Below are 14,179 nucleotides of genomic sequence, written 5' to 3' on the forward strand. Positions count from 1 at the left end.
ACGCGTTGCGAGACCCTTTCGCCCATCCAAAAGTGCCACCAAAGGAAGGCTTTGGGTACAAGAGAACTCCCCAGGGGAGCCTTTACGCAGCCCCACATGCAACTGGACCCTCCGGGTTCGCTGTTTCCGAGCATCCCTAAACATAGCCCTAGCCGTCATCGGAGACGAGTGAAAAATCAGGCCCCAGGAAACGCGTTGCGAGACCCTTTCGCCCATCCAAAAGTGCCCCCAAAGGAAGGCTTTGGGTACATCTGAAGTTCCCCGGGGAGCCTTTACGCAGCCCCACATGCAACTGGACCCTCCGGGTTCGCTGTTTCCGAGCATCCCTAAACATAGCCCTAGCCGGCATCGAAGACGACTGAAAAATCAGGCCTCAGGAAACGCGTTGCGAGACCCTTTCATCCATCCAAAAGTGCCCCCAAAGGAAGGCTTGGGGTACATCTGAAGTTCCCAGGGGAGCCTTTACGCAGCCCCACATGCAACTGGACCCTCCGGGTTCGCTGTTTCCGAGCATCCCTAAACATAGCCCTAGCCGTCATCGGAGACGAGTGAAAAATCAGGCCCCAGGAAATGCGTTCCGAGCCCTTTTCGCCAATTCAAAAGTGCCCCCAAAGGAAGGCTTTGGGTACAAGAGAACTCCCCAGGGGAGCCTTTACGCAGCCCCACATGCAACTGGACCCTCCGGGTTCGCTGTTTCCGAGCATCCCTAAACATAGCCCTAGCCGGCATGGGAGTAGACTGAAAAACTGGGCCTCAGGAAATGCGTTGCAAGCCCCTTTCGCCCTTCCAAAAGTGTCACCAAAGGAAGGCTTTGGGTACAAGAGAACTCCCCAGGGGAGCCTTTACGAAGCCCCACATGCAACTGGACCCTCCGGGTTCGCTGTTTCCGAGCAACCCTAAACATAGCCCTAGCCGGCATTGAAGACGACTGAAAAATCAGGCCCCAGGATACGCGTTGCGAGCCCTTTTCGCCCATTCAAAAGTGCCCCCAAAGGAAGGCTTTGGGTACAAGAGAACTCCACAGGGGAGCCTTTACACAGCCCCACATGCAACTGGACCCTCCGGGTTCGCTGTTTCCGAGCATCCCTAAACATAGCCCTAGCTGGCATGGGAGTAGACTGAAAAACCGAGCCTCAGGAAATGCTTTGCAAGCCCCTTTGGACCATCCAAAAGTGCCCCCAAAGGAAGGCTTTGGGTACAAGTGAACTCCCCAGGGAAGCCTTTACGCAGCCCCACATGCAACTGGACCCTCCGGGTTCGCTGTTTCCGAGCATCCCTAAACATATCCCTAGCCGTCATCGAAGACGACTGAAAAATCAGGCCCCAGGAAATGCGTTGCGAGCCCCTTTGGACCATCCAAAAGTGCCCCCAAAGGAAGGCTTTGGGTACAAGAGAACTCCCCAGGGGAGCCTTTACGCAGCCCCACATGCAACTGGACCCTCCGGGTTCGCTGTTTCCGAGCATCCCTAAACATAGCCCTAGCTGGCATGGGAGTAGACTGAAAAACCGGGCCTCAGGAAATGCGTTGCAAGCCCCTTTGGACTATCCAAAAGTGCTCCAAAATGAAGGCTTCATGTACAAGTGAACTCCCCAGGGGAGCCTTTACGCAGCCCCACATGGAACTGGACCCTCCGGGTTCGCTGTTTCCGAGCATCCCTAAACTTAGCCCTAGCCGTCTTCGGAGACGAGTAAAAAATCAGGCCCCAGGAAACGCGTTGCGAGACCCTTTCGCCCATCCAAAAGTGCCCCCAAAGGAAGGCTTTGGGTACAAGAGAACTCCCCAGGGGAGCCTTTACGCAGCCCCACATGCAACTGGACCCTCCGGGTTCGCTGTTTCCGAGCATCCCTAAACATAGCCCTAGCCGTCTTCGGAGACGAGTGAAAAATCAGGCCCCAGGAAACGCGTTGCGAGACCCTTTCGCCCATCCAAAAGTGCCCCCAAAGGAAGGCTTTGGGTACAAGAGAACTCCCCAGGGGAGCCTTTACGCAGCCCCACATGCAACTGGACCCTCCGGGTTCGCTGTTTCCGAGCATCACTAAACATATCTCTGGCCGGCATCGAGGACGACTGAAACATCAGGCCTCAGGAAACGCGTTGCGAGACCCTTTCGCCCATCCAAAAGTGCCCCCAAAGGAAGGCTTTGGGTACATCTGAAGTTCCCAGGGGAGCCTTTACGCAGCCCCATATGCAACTGGAACGTCTGTGTTCGCTGTTTCCGAGCATCCCTAAACATAGCCCTAGCCGGCATCGAAGACGACTGAAAAATCAGGCCCCAGGAAAAGCGTTGCGAGACTCTTTCGCCCATCCAAAAGTGCCCCCAAATGAAGGCTTTGGGTACAAGAGAACTCACCAGGGGAGCCTTTATGCAGTCCCACATGTAACTGGACCCTCCGGGTTCGCTGTTCCCGAGCATCCCTAAACATAACCCTAGCCGGCATCGAGGACGACTGAAAAATCAGGCCCCAGGAAACGCGTTGCGAGACCTTTTCGCCAATTCAAAAGTGCCTCCAAAGGAAGGTTTTGGGTACATCTGAAGTTCCCAGGGGAGCCTTTACGCAGCCCCATATGCAACTGGAACGTCTGTGTTCGCTGTTTCCGAGCATCCCTAAACATAGCCCTAGCCGGCATCGAAGACGACTGAAAAATCAGGCCCCAGGAAACGCGTTGCGAGACCCTTTCGCCCTTCCAAAAGTGCCCCCAAAGGAAGGCTTTGGGTACATCTGAAGTTCCCCGGGGAGCCTTTACGCAGCCCCACATGCAACTAGACCCTCCGGGTTCGCTGTTTCCGAGCAACCCTAAACGTAGCCCTATCTGTCTTCGGAGACGAGTGAAAAATCAGGCCCCAGGAAACGCGTTGCGAGCCCTTTTCGCCCATTCAAAAGTGCCCCCAAAGGAAGGCTTTGGGTACAAGAGAACTCCCCAGGGGAGCCTTTACGCAGCCCCACTGCAACTGGACCCTCCGGGTTCGCTGTTTCCGAGCATCCCTTAACATAGCCCTAGCTGGCATGGGAGTAGACTGAAAAACCGGGCCTCAGGAAATGCTTTGCAAGCCCCTTTGCACCATCCAAAAGTGCCCCCAAAGGAAGGCTTTGGGTACAACTGAAGTTCTCAGGGGAGCCTTTACGCAGCCCCATATGCAACTGGACCCTCCGGGTTCGCTGTTTCCGAGCATCCCTAAACATAGCCCTAGCCATCATCGAAGACGACTGAAAAATCAGGCCCCAGGAAATGCGTTGCGAGCCCCTTTGGACCATCCAAAAGTGCCCCCAAAGGAAGGCTTTGGGTACAAGAGAACTCCCCAGGGGAGCCTTTACGCAGCCCCACATGCAACTGGACCCTCCGGGTTCGCTGTTCCTGAGCAAACCTAAACGTAGCCCTAGCCGTCATCGGAGACGAGTGAAAAATCAGGCCCCAGGAAATGCGTTCCGAGCCCCTTTGGACCATCCAAAAGTGCCCCCAAAGGAAGGCTTTGGGTACAAGAGAACTCCCCAGGGGAGCCTTTACGCAGCCCCACATGCAACTGGACCCTCCGGGTTCGCTGTTTCCGAGCATCCCTAAACCTAGCCCTAGCTGGCATGGGAGTAGACTGAAAAACCGAGCCTCAGGAAATGATTTGCAATCCCCTTTGGACCATCCAAAAGTGCCCCCAAAGGAAGGCTTTGGGTACAACTGAAGTTCCCAGGGGAGCCTTTACGCAGCCCCACATGCAACTGGACCCTCCGGGTTCGCTGTTTCCGAGCATCCCTAAACATAGCCCTAGCCGTCATCGGAGACGAGTGAAAAATCAGGCCCCAGGAAATGCGTTCCGAGTCCTTTTCGCCAATCCAAAAGTGCCCCCAAAGGAAGGCTTTGGGTACAAGTGAACTCCCCAGGGGAGCCTTTACGCAGCCCCACATGCAACTGGACCCTCTGGGTTCGCTGTTTCCGAGCATCCCTAAACATAGCCCTAGCCGTCATCGAAGACGACTGAAAAATCAGGCCCCAGGAAATGCGTTGCGAGCCCCTTTGGACCATCCAAAAGTGCCCCCAAAGGAAGGCTTTGGGTACAAGAGAACTCCCCAGGGGAGCCTTTATGCAGCCCCACATGCAATTGGAGCCTCCGGGTTCGCTGTTTCCGAGCATCCCTAAACATAGCCCTAGCCGTCATCGAAGACGACTGAAAAATCAGGCCCCAGGAAACGCGTTGCGAGACCCTTTCGCCCATCCAAAAGTGCCACCAAAGGAAGGCTTTGGGTACAAGAGAACTCCCCAGGGGAGCCTTTACGCAGCCCCACATGCAACTGGACCCTCCGGGTTCGCTGTTTCCGAGCATCCCTAAACATAGCCCTAGCCGTCATCGGAGACGAGTGAAAAATCAGGCCCCAGGAAACGCGTTGCGAGACCCTTTCGCCCATCCAAAAGTGCCCCCAAAGGAAGGCTTTGGGTACATCTGAAGTTCCCCGGGGAGCCTTTACGCAGCCCCACATGCAACTGGACCCTCCGGGTTCGCTGTTTCCGAGCATCCCTAAACATAGCCCTAGCCGGCATCGAAGACGACTGAAAAATCAGGCCTCAGGAAACGCGTTGCGAGACCCTTTCATCCATCCAAAAGTGCCCCCAAAGGAAGGCTTGGGGTACATCTGAAGTTCCCAGGGGAGCCTTTACGCAGCCCCACATGCAACTGGACCCTCCGGGTTCGCTGTTTCCGAGCATCCCTAAACATAGCCCTAGCCGTCATCGGAGACGAGTGAAAAATCAGGCCCCAGGAAATGCGTTCCGAGCCCTTTTCGCCAATTCAAAAGTGCCCCCAAAGGAAGGCTTTGGGTACAAGAGAACTCCCCAGGGGAGCCTTTACGCAGCCCCATATGCAACTGGAACGTCTGTGTTCGCTGTTTCCGAGCATCCCTAAACATAGCCCTAGCCGGCATGGGAGTAGACTGAAAAACTGGGCCTCAGGAAATGCGTTGCAAGCCCCTTTCGCCCTTCCAAAAGTGTCACCAAAGGAAGGCTTTGGGTACAAGAGAACTCCCCAGGGGAGCCTTTACGAAGCCCCACATGCAACTGGACCCTCCGGGTTCGCTGTTTCCGAGCAACCCTAAACATAGCCCTAGCCGGCATTGAAGACGACTGAAAAATCAGGCCCCAGGATACGCGTTGCGAGCCCTTTTCGCCCATTCAAAAGTGCCCCCAAAGGAAGGCTTTGGGTACAAGAGAACTCCACAGGGGAGCCTTTACACAGCCCCACATGCAACTGGACCCTCCGGGTTCGCTGTTTCCGAGCATCCCTAAACATAGCCCTAGCTGGCATGGGAGTAGACTGAAAAACCGAGCCTCAGGAAATGCTTTGCAAGCCCCTTTGGACCATCCAAAAGTGCCCCCAAAGGAAGGCTTTGGGTACAAGTGAACTCCCCAGGGAAGCCTTTACGCAGCCCCACATGCAACTGGACCCTCCGGGTTCGCTGTTTCCGAGCATCCCTAAACATATCCCTAGCCGTCATCGAAGACGACTGAAAAATCAGGCCCCAGGAAATGCGTTGCGAGCCCCTTTGGACCATCCAAAAGTGCCCCCAAAGGAAGGCTTTGGGTACAAGAGAACTCCCCAGGGGAGCCTTTACGCAGCCCCACATGCAACTGGACCCTCCGGGTTCGCTGTTTCCGAGCATCCCTAAACATAGCCCTAGCTGGCATGGGAGTAGACTGAAAAACCGGGCCTCAGGAAATGCGTTGCAAGCCCCTTTGGACTATCCAAAAGTGCTCCAAAATGAAGGCTTCATGTACAAGTGAACTCCCCAGGGGAGCCTTTACGCAGCCCCACATGGAACTGGACCCTCCGGGTTCGCTGTTTCCGAGCATCCCTAAACTTAGCCCTAGCCGTCTTCGGAGACGAGTAAAAAATCAGGCCCCAGGAAACGCGTTGCGAGACCCTTTCGCCCATCCAAAAGTGCCCCCAAAGGAAGGCTTTGGGTACAAGAGAACTCCCCAGGGGAGCCTTTACGCAGCCCCACATGCAACTGGACCCTCCGGGTTCGCTGTTTCCGAGCATCCCTAAACTTAGCCCTAGCCGTCTTCGGAGACGAGTGAAAAATCAGGCCCCAGGAAACGCGTTGCGAGACCCTTTCGCCCATCCAAAAGTGCCCCCAAAGGAAGGCTTTGGGTACAAGAGAACTCCCCAGGGGAGCCTTTACGCAGCCCCACATGCAACTGGACCCTCCGGGTTCGCTGTTTCCGAGCATCACTAAACATATCTCTGGCCGGCATCGAGGACGACTGAAACATCAGGCCTCAGGAAACGCGTTGCGAGACCCTTTCGCCCATCCAAAAGTGCCCCCAAAGGAAGGCTTTGGGTACATCTGAAGTTCCCAGGGGAGCCTTTACGCAGCCCCATATGCAACTGGAACGTCTGTGTTCGCTGTTTCCGAGCATCCCTAAACATAGCCCTAGCCGGCATCGAAGACGACTGAAAAATCAGGCCCCAGGAAAAGCGTTGCGAGACTCTTTCGCCCATCCAAAAGTGCCCCCAAATGAAGGCTTTGGGTACAAGAGAACTCACCAGGGGAGCCTTTATGCAGTCCCACATGTAACTGGACCCTCCGGGTTCGCTGTTCCCGAGCATCCCTAAACATAACCCTAGCCGGCATCGGAGACGACTGAAAAATCAGGCCCCAGGAAACGCGTTGCGAGACCTTTTCGCCAATTCAAAAGTGCCTCCAAAGGAAGGTTTTGGGTACATCTGAAGTTCCCAGGGGAGCCTTTACGCAGCCCCATATGCAACTGGAACGTCTGTGTTCGCTGTTTCCGAGCATCCCTAAACATAGCCCTAGCCGGCATCGAAGACGACTGAAAAATCAGGCCCCAGGAAAAGCGTTGCGAGACTCTTTCGCCCATCCAAAAGTGCCCAAAAAAGAAGGCTTTGGGTACAAGAGAACTCACCAGGGGAGCCTTTATGCAGTCCCACATGTAACTGGACCCTCCGGGTTCGCTGTTCCCGAGCATCCCTAAACATAACCCTAGCCGGCATCGGAGACGACTGAAAAATCAGGCCCCAGGAAACCCGTTGCGAGACCTTTTCGCCAATTCAAAAGTGCCTCCAAAGGAAGGCTTTGGGTACAAGAGAACTCCCCAGGGGAGCCTTTACGCAGCCCCACATGCAACTGGACCCTCCGGGTTCGCTGTTTCCGAGCATCCCTAAACATAGCCCTAGCTGGCATGGGAGTAGACTGAAAAACCGGGCCTCAGGAAATGCGTTGCAAGCCCCTTTGGACCATCCAAAAGTGCCCCCAAAGGAAGGCTTTGGGTACAAGAGAACTCCCCATGGGAGCCTTTACGCAGCCCCACATGCAACTGGACCCTCCGGGTTCGCTGTTCATGAGCAAACCTAAACGTATCCCTAGCCGTCATCGGAGACGACTGAAAAATCAGGCCCCAGGAAATGCGTTCCGAGCCCCTTTGGACCATCCAAAAGTGCCCCCAAAGGAAGGCTTTGGGTACAAGTGAACTCCCCAGGGGAGCCTTTATGCAGCCCCACATGCAACTGGACCCTCCGGGTTCGCTGTTTCCGAGCATCCCTAAACATAGCCCTAGTCGTCATCGGTGACGAGTGAAAAATCAGGCCCCAGGAAATGCGTTGCGAGTCCTTTTCGCCAATCCAAAAGTGCCCCCAAAGGAAGGCTTTGGGTACAACTGAAGTTCCCAGGGGAGCCTTTACGCAGCCCCACATGCAACTGGACCCTCCGGGTTCGCTGTTTCCGAGCATCCCTAAACGTAGCCCTATCTGTCTTCGGAAACGAGTGAAAAATCAGGCCCCAGGAAATGCGTTCCGAGCCCCTTTGGACCATCCAAAAGTGCCCCCATAGGAAGGCTTTGGGTACAACTGAAGTTCCCAGGGGAGCCTTTACGCAGCCCCACATGTAACTGGACCCTCCGGGTTCGCTGTTTCCGAGCATCCCTAAACATAGCCCTAGCCGTCATCGAAGACGACTGAAAAATCAGGCCCCAGGAAACGCGTTTTGAGCCCTTTTCGCCAATCCAAATGTGCCCCCAAAGGAAGGCTTTGGGTACAAGAGAACTCCCCAGGGGAGCCTTTACGCAGCCCCACATGCAACTGGACCCTCCGGGTTCGCTGTTTCCGAGCATCCCTAAACATAGCCCTAGCCGGCATCGAAGACGACTGAAAAATCAGGCCCCAGGAAATGCGTTCCGAGCCCTTTTTGCCCTTCCAAATGTGCCCCCAAAGGAAGGATTTGGGTACAAGTGAACTCCCCACGGGAGCCTTTACGCAGCCCCACATGCAATTGGACCCTCCGGGTTCGCTGTTTCCGAGCATCCCTAAACATAGCCCTAGCTGGCATCGAAGACGACTGAAAAATCAGGCCCCAGGAAAAGCGTTGCGAGACTCTTTCGCCCATCCAAAAGTGCCCCCAAATGAAGGCTTGGGGTGCATCTGAAGTTCCCCGGGGAGCCTTTATGCAGCCCCACATGCAATTGGACCCTCCGGGTTCGCTGTTTCCGAGCATCCCTAAACATAGCCCTAGCCGGCATCGAAGACGACTGAAAAATCAGGCCCCAGGAAATGCATTCTGAGACCTTTTCGCCAATCCAAAATTGCCCCCAAAGGAAGGCTTTGGGTACATCTGAAGTTCCCCGGGGAACCTTTACGCAGCCCCACATGCAACTGGACCCTCCGGGTTCGCTGTTTCCGAGCATCCCTAAACATAGCCCTAGCCGGCATGGGAGTAGACTGAAAAACCGGGCCTCAGGAAATGCGTTGCGAGACCCTTTCGCCCATCCAAAAGTGCCCCCAAAGGAAGGCTTTGGGTACAAGAGAACTCCCCAGGGGAGCCTTTATGCAGCCCCACATGCAACTGGACCCTCCGGGTTCGCTGTTTGCGAGCATCCCTAAACATAGCCCTAGCCGGCATGGGAGTAGACTGAAAAACCGGGCCTCAGGAAATGCGTTGCAAGCCCCTTTGGACCATCCAAAAGTGTCCCCAAAGGAAGGCTTTGGGTACAAGAGAACTCCCCAGGGGAGCCTTTACGCAGCCCCACATGCAACTGGACCCTCCGGGTTCGCTGTTCTTGAGCAAACCTAAACGTATCCCTAGCCGTCATCGGAGACGAGTGAAAAATCAGGGCCCAGGAAATGCGTTCCGAGCCCCTTTGGACCATCCAAAAGTGCCCCCAAAGGAAGGCTTTGGGTACAAGAGAACTCCCCAGGGGAGCCTTTACGCAGCCCCACATGCAACTGGACCCTCCGGGTTCGCGGTTTCCGAGCATCCCTAAACCTAGCCCTAGCTGGCATGGGAGTAGACTGAAAAACCGAGCCTCAGGAAATGATTTGCAATCCCCTTTGGACCATCCAAAAGTGCCCCCAAAGGAAGGCTTTGGGTACATCTGAAGTTCCCCGGGGAGCCTATACGCAGCCCCACATGCAACTGGACCCTCCGGGTTCGCTGTTTCCGAGCATCCCTAAACATAGCCCTAGCCGGCATCGAAGACGACTGAAAAATCAGGCCCCAGGAAACGCGTTTCGAGCCCTTTTCGCCAATCCAAATGTGCCCCCAAAGGAAGGCTTTGGGTACAAGAGAACTCCCCAGGGGAGCCTTTACGCAGCCCCACATGCAACTGGACCCTCCGGGTTCGCTGTTTCCGAGCATCCCTAAACATAGCCCTAGCCGGCATCGAAGACGACTGAAAAATCAGGCCCCAGGAAATGCGTTCCGAGCCCTTTTTGCCCTTCCAAATGTGCCCCCAAAGGAAGGATTTGGGTACAAGAGAACTCCCCACGGGAGCCTTTACGCAGCCCCACATGCAATTGGACCCTCCGGGTTCGCTGTTTCCGAGCATCCCTAAACATAGCCCTAGCCGGCATCGAAGACGACTGAAAAATCAGGTCCCAGGAAAAGCGTTGCGAGACTCTTTCGCCCATCCAAAAGTGCCCCCAAATGAAGGCTTGGGGTGCATCTGAAGTTCCCCGGGGAGCCTTTATGCAGCCCCACATGCAATTGGACCCTCCGGGTTCGCTGTTTCCGAGCATCCCTAAACATAGCCCTAGCCGGCATCGAAGACGACTGAAAAATCAGGCCCCAGGAAATGCATTCCGAGACCTTTTCGCCAATCCAAAATTGCCCCCAAAGGAAGGCTTTGGGTACATCTGAAGTTCCCCGGGGAACCTTTACGCAGCCCCACATGCAACTGGACCCTCCGGGTTCGCTGTTTCCGAGCATCCCTAAACATAGCCCTAGCCGGCATGGGAGTAGACTGAAAAACCGGGCCTCAGGAAATGCGTTGCGAGACCCTTTCGCCCATCCAAAAGTGCCCCCAAAGGAAGGCTTTGGGTACAAGAGAACTCCCCAGGGGAGCCTTTACGCAGCCCCACATGCAACTGGACCCTCCGGGTTCGCTGTTTCCGAGCATCCCTAAACATAGCCCTAGCTGGCATGGGAGTAGACTGAAAAACCGAGCCTCAGGAAATGATTTGCAATCCCCTTTGGACCATCCAAAAGTGCCCCCAAAGGAAGGCTTTGGGTACATCTGAAGTTCCCAGGGGAGCCTTTACGCAGCCCCACATGCAACTGGACCCTCCGGGTTCGCTGTTTCCGAGCATCCCTAAACATAGCCCTAGCCGTCATCGGAGACGAGTGAAAAATCAGGCCCCAGGAAATGCGTTCCGAGTCCTTTTCGCCAATCCAAAAGTGCCCCCAAAGGAAGGCTTTGGGTACAAGAGAACGACCCAGGGGAGCCTTTACGCAGCCCCACATGCAACTGGACCCTCTGGGTTCGCTGTTTCCGAGCATCCCTAAACATAGCCCTAGCCGTCATCGAAGACGACTGAAAAATCAGGCCCCAGGAAATGCGTTGCGAGCCCCTTTGGACCATCCAAAAGTGCCCCCAAAGGAAGGCTTTGGGTACAAGAGAACTCCCCAGGGGAGCCTTTATGCAGCCCCACATGCAATTGGACCCTCCGGGTTCGCTGTTTCCGAGCATCCCTAAACATAGCCCTAGCCGGCATCGAAGACGACTGAAAAATCAGGCCCCAGGAAACGCGTTGCGAGCCCATTTTCGCCCATCCAAAAGTGCCCCCAAAGGAAGGCTTTGGGTACAAGAGAACTCCCCAGGGGAGCCTTTACACAGCCCCACATGCAACTGGACCCTCCGGGTTCGCTGTTTCCGAGCATCCCTAAACATAGCCCTAGCCGTCATCGGAGACGAGTGAAAAATCAGGCCCCAGGAAATGCGTTCCGAGTCCTTTTCACCAATCCAAAAGTGCCCCCAAAGGAAGGCTTTGGGTACAAGAGAACTCCCCAGGGGAGCCTTTATGCAGCCCCACATGCAATTGGACCCTCCGGGTTCGCTGTTTCCGAGCATCCCTAAACATAGCCCTAGCCGGCATCGAAGACGACTGAAAAATCAGGCCCCAGGAAACGAGTTGCGAGACCCTTTCGCCCATCCAAAAGTGCCCCCAAAGGAAGGCTTTGGGTACAAGAGAACTCCCCAGGGGAGCCTTTACGCAGCCCCACATGCAACTGGACCCTCCGGGTTCGCTGTTTCCGAGCATCCCTAAACATAGCCCTAGCCGGCATCGAAGACGACTGAAAAATCAGGCCCCAGGAAACGCGTTGCGAGACTCTTTCGCCCATCCAAAACTGCCCCCAAATGAAGGCTTGGGGTGCATCTGAAGTTCCCCGGGGAGCCGTTACGCAGCCCCACATGCAACTGGACCCTCGGGTTTCGCTGTTTCCGAGCATCCCTAAACATAGCCCTAGCCGGCATCGAAGACGACTGAAAAATCAGGCCCCAGGAAATGCATTCCGAGACCTTTTCGCCAATCCAAAATTGCCCCCAAAGGAAGGCTTTGGGTACATCTGAAGTTCCCCAGGGAACCTTTACGCAGCCCCACATGCAACTGGACCCTCCGGGTTCGCTGTTTGCGAGCATCCCTAAACATAGCCCTAGCCGGCATGGGAGTAGACTGAAAAACCGGGCCTCAGGAAATGCGTTGCAAGCCCCTTTGGACCATCCAAAAGTGTCCCCAAAGGAAGGCTTTGGGTACAAGAGAACTCCCCAGGGGAGCCTTTACGCAGCCCCACATGCAACTGGACCCTCCGGGTTCGCTGTTCTTGAGCAAACCTAAACGTATCCCTAGCCGTCATCGGAGACGAGTGAAAAATCAGGGCCCAGGAAATGCGTTCCGAGCCCCTTTGGACCATCCAAAAGTGCCCCCAAAGGAAGGCTTTGGGTACAAGAGAACTCCCCAGGGGAGCCTTTACGCAGCCCCACATGCAACTGGACCCTCCGGGTTCGCGGTTTCCGAGCATCCCTAAACCTAGCCCTAGCTGGCATGGGAGTAGACTGAAAAACCGAGCCTCAGGAAATGATTTGCAATCCCCTTTGGACCATCCAAAAGTGCCCCCAAAGGAAGGCTTTGGGTACAACTGAAGTTCCCAGGGGAGCCTTTACGCAGCCCCACATGCAACTGGACCCTCTGGGTTCGCTGTTTCTGAGCATCCCTAAACATAGCCCTAGCCGTCATCGGAGACGAGTGAAAAATCAGGCCCCAGGAAACGCGTTTCGAGCCCTTTTCGCCAATCCAAATGTGCCCCCAAAGGAAGGCTTTGGGTACAAGAGAACTCCCCAGGGGAGCCTTTACGCAGCCCCACATGCAACTGGACCCTCCGGGTTCGCTGTTTCCGAGCATCCCTAAACATAGCCCTAGCCGGCATCGAAGACGACTGAAAAATCAGGCCCCAGGAAATGCGTTCCGAGCCCTTTTTGCCCTTCCAAATGTGCCCCCAAAGGAAGGATTTGGGTACAAGAGAACTCCCCACGGGAGCCTTTACGCAGCCCCACATGCAATTGAACCCTCCGGGTTCGCTGTTTCCGAGCATCCCTAAACATAGCCCTAGCCGGCATCGAAGACGACTGAAAAATCAGGCCCCAGGAAAAGCGTTGCGAGACTCTTTCGCCCATCCAAAAGTGCCCCCAAATGAAGGCTTGGGGTGCATCTGAAGTTCCCCGGGGAGCCTTTATGCAGCCCCACATGCAATTGGACCCTCCGGGTTCGCTGTTTCCGAGCATCCCTAAACATAGCCCTAGCCGGCATCGAAGACGACTGAAAAATCAGGCCCCAGGAAATGCATTCCGAGACCTTTTCGCCAATCCAAAATTGCCCCCAAAGGAAGGCTTTGGGTACATCTGAAGTTCCCCGGGGAACCTTTACGCAGCCCCACATGCAACTGGACCCTCCGGGTTCGCTGTTTCCGAGCATCCCTAAACATAGCCCTAGCCGGCATGGGAGTAGACTGAAAAACAGGGCCTCAGGAAATGCGTTGCGAGACCCTTTCGCCCATCCAAAAGTGCCCCCAAAGGAAGGCTTTGGGTACAAGAGAACTCCCCAGGGGAGCCTTTACGCAGCCCCACATGCAACTGGACCCTCCGGGTTCGCTGTTCCTGAGCAAACCTAAACGTAGCCCTAGCCGTCATCGGAAACGAGTGAAAAATAAGGCCCCAGGAAATGCGTTCCGAGCCCCTTTGGACCATCCAAAAGTGCCCCCAAAGGAAGGCTTTGGGTACAAGAGAACTCCCCAGGGGAGCCTTTACGCAGCCCCACATGCAACTGGACCCTCCGGGTTCGCTGTTTCCGAGCATCCCTAAACATAGCCCTAGCTGGCATGGGAGTAGACTGAAAAACCGAGCCTCAGGAAATGATTTGCAATCCCCTTTGGACCATCCAAAAGTGCCCCCAAAGGAAGGCTTTGGGTACAACTGAAGTTCCCAGGGGAGCCTTTACGCAGCCCCACATGCAACTGGACCCTCCGGATTCGCTGTTTCCGAGCATCCCTAAACATAGCCCTAGCCGTCATCGGAGACGAGTGAAAAATCAGGCCCCAGGAAATGCGTTCCGAGTCCTTTTCGCCAATCCAAAAGTGCCCCCAAAGGAAGGCTTTGGGTACAAGTGAACTCCCCAGGGGAGACTTTACGCAGCCCCACATGCAACTGGACCCTCTGGGTTCGCTGTTTCCGAGCATCCCTAAACATAGCCCTAGCCGTCATCGAAGACGACTAAAAAATCAGGCCCCAGGAAATGCGTTGCGAGCCCCTTTGGACCATCCAAAAGTGCCACCAAAGGAAGGCTTTGGGTACAAGAGAACTCCCCAGGGGAGCCTTTATGCAGCCCCACATGCAATTGGACCCTCCGGGTTC

The sequence above is a fragment of the Anas platyrhynchos genome, chromosome 3 (assembly GCF_047663525.1).
Source record: "Anas platyrhynchos isolate ZD024472 breed Pekin duck chromosome 3, IASCAAS_PekinDuck_T2T, whole genome shotgun sequence".
Classification (NCBI taxonomy): Eukaryota; Metazoa; Chordata; class Aves; order Anseriformes; family Anatidae; genus Anas; species Anas platyrhynchos.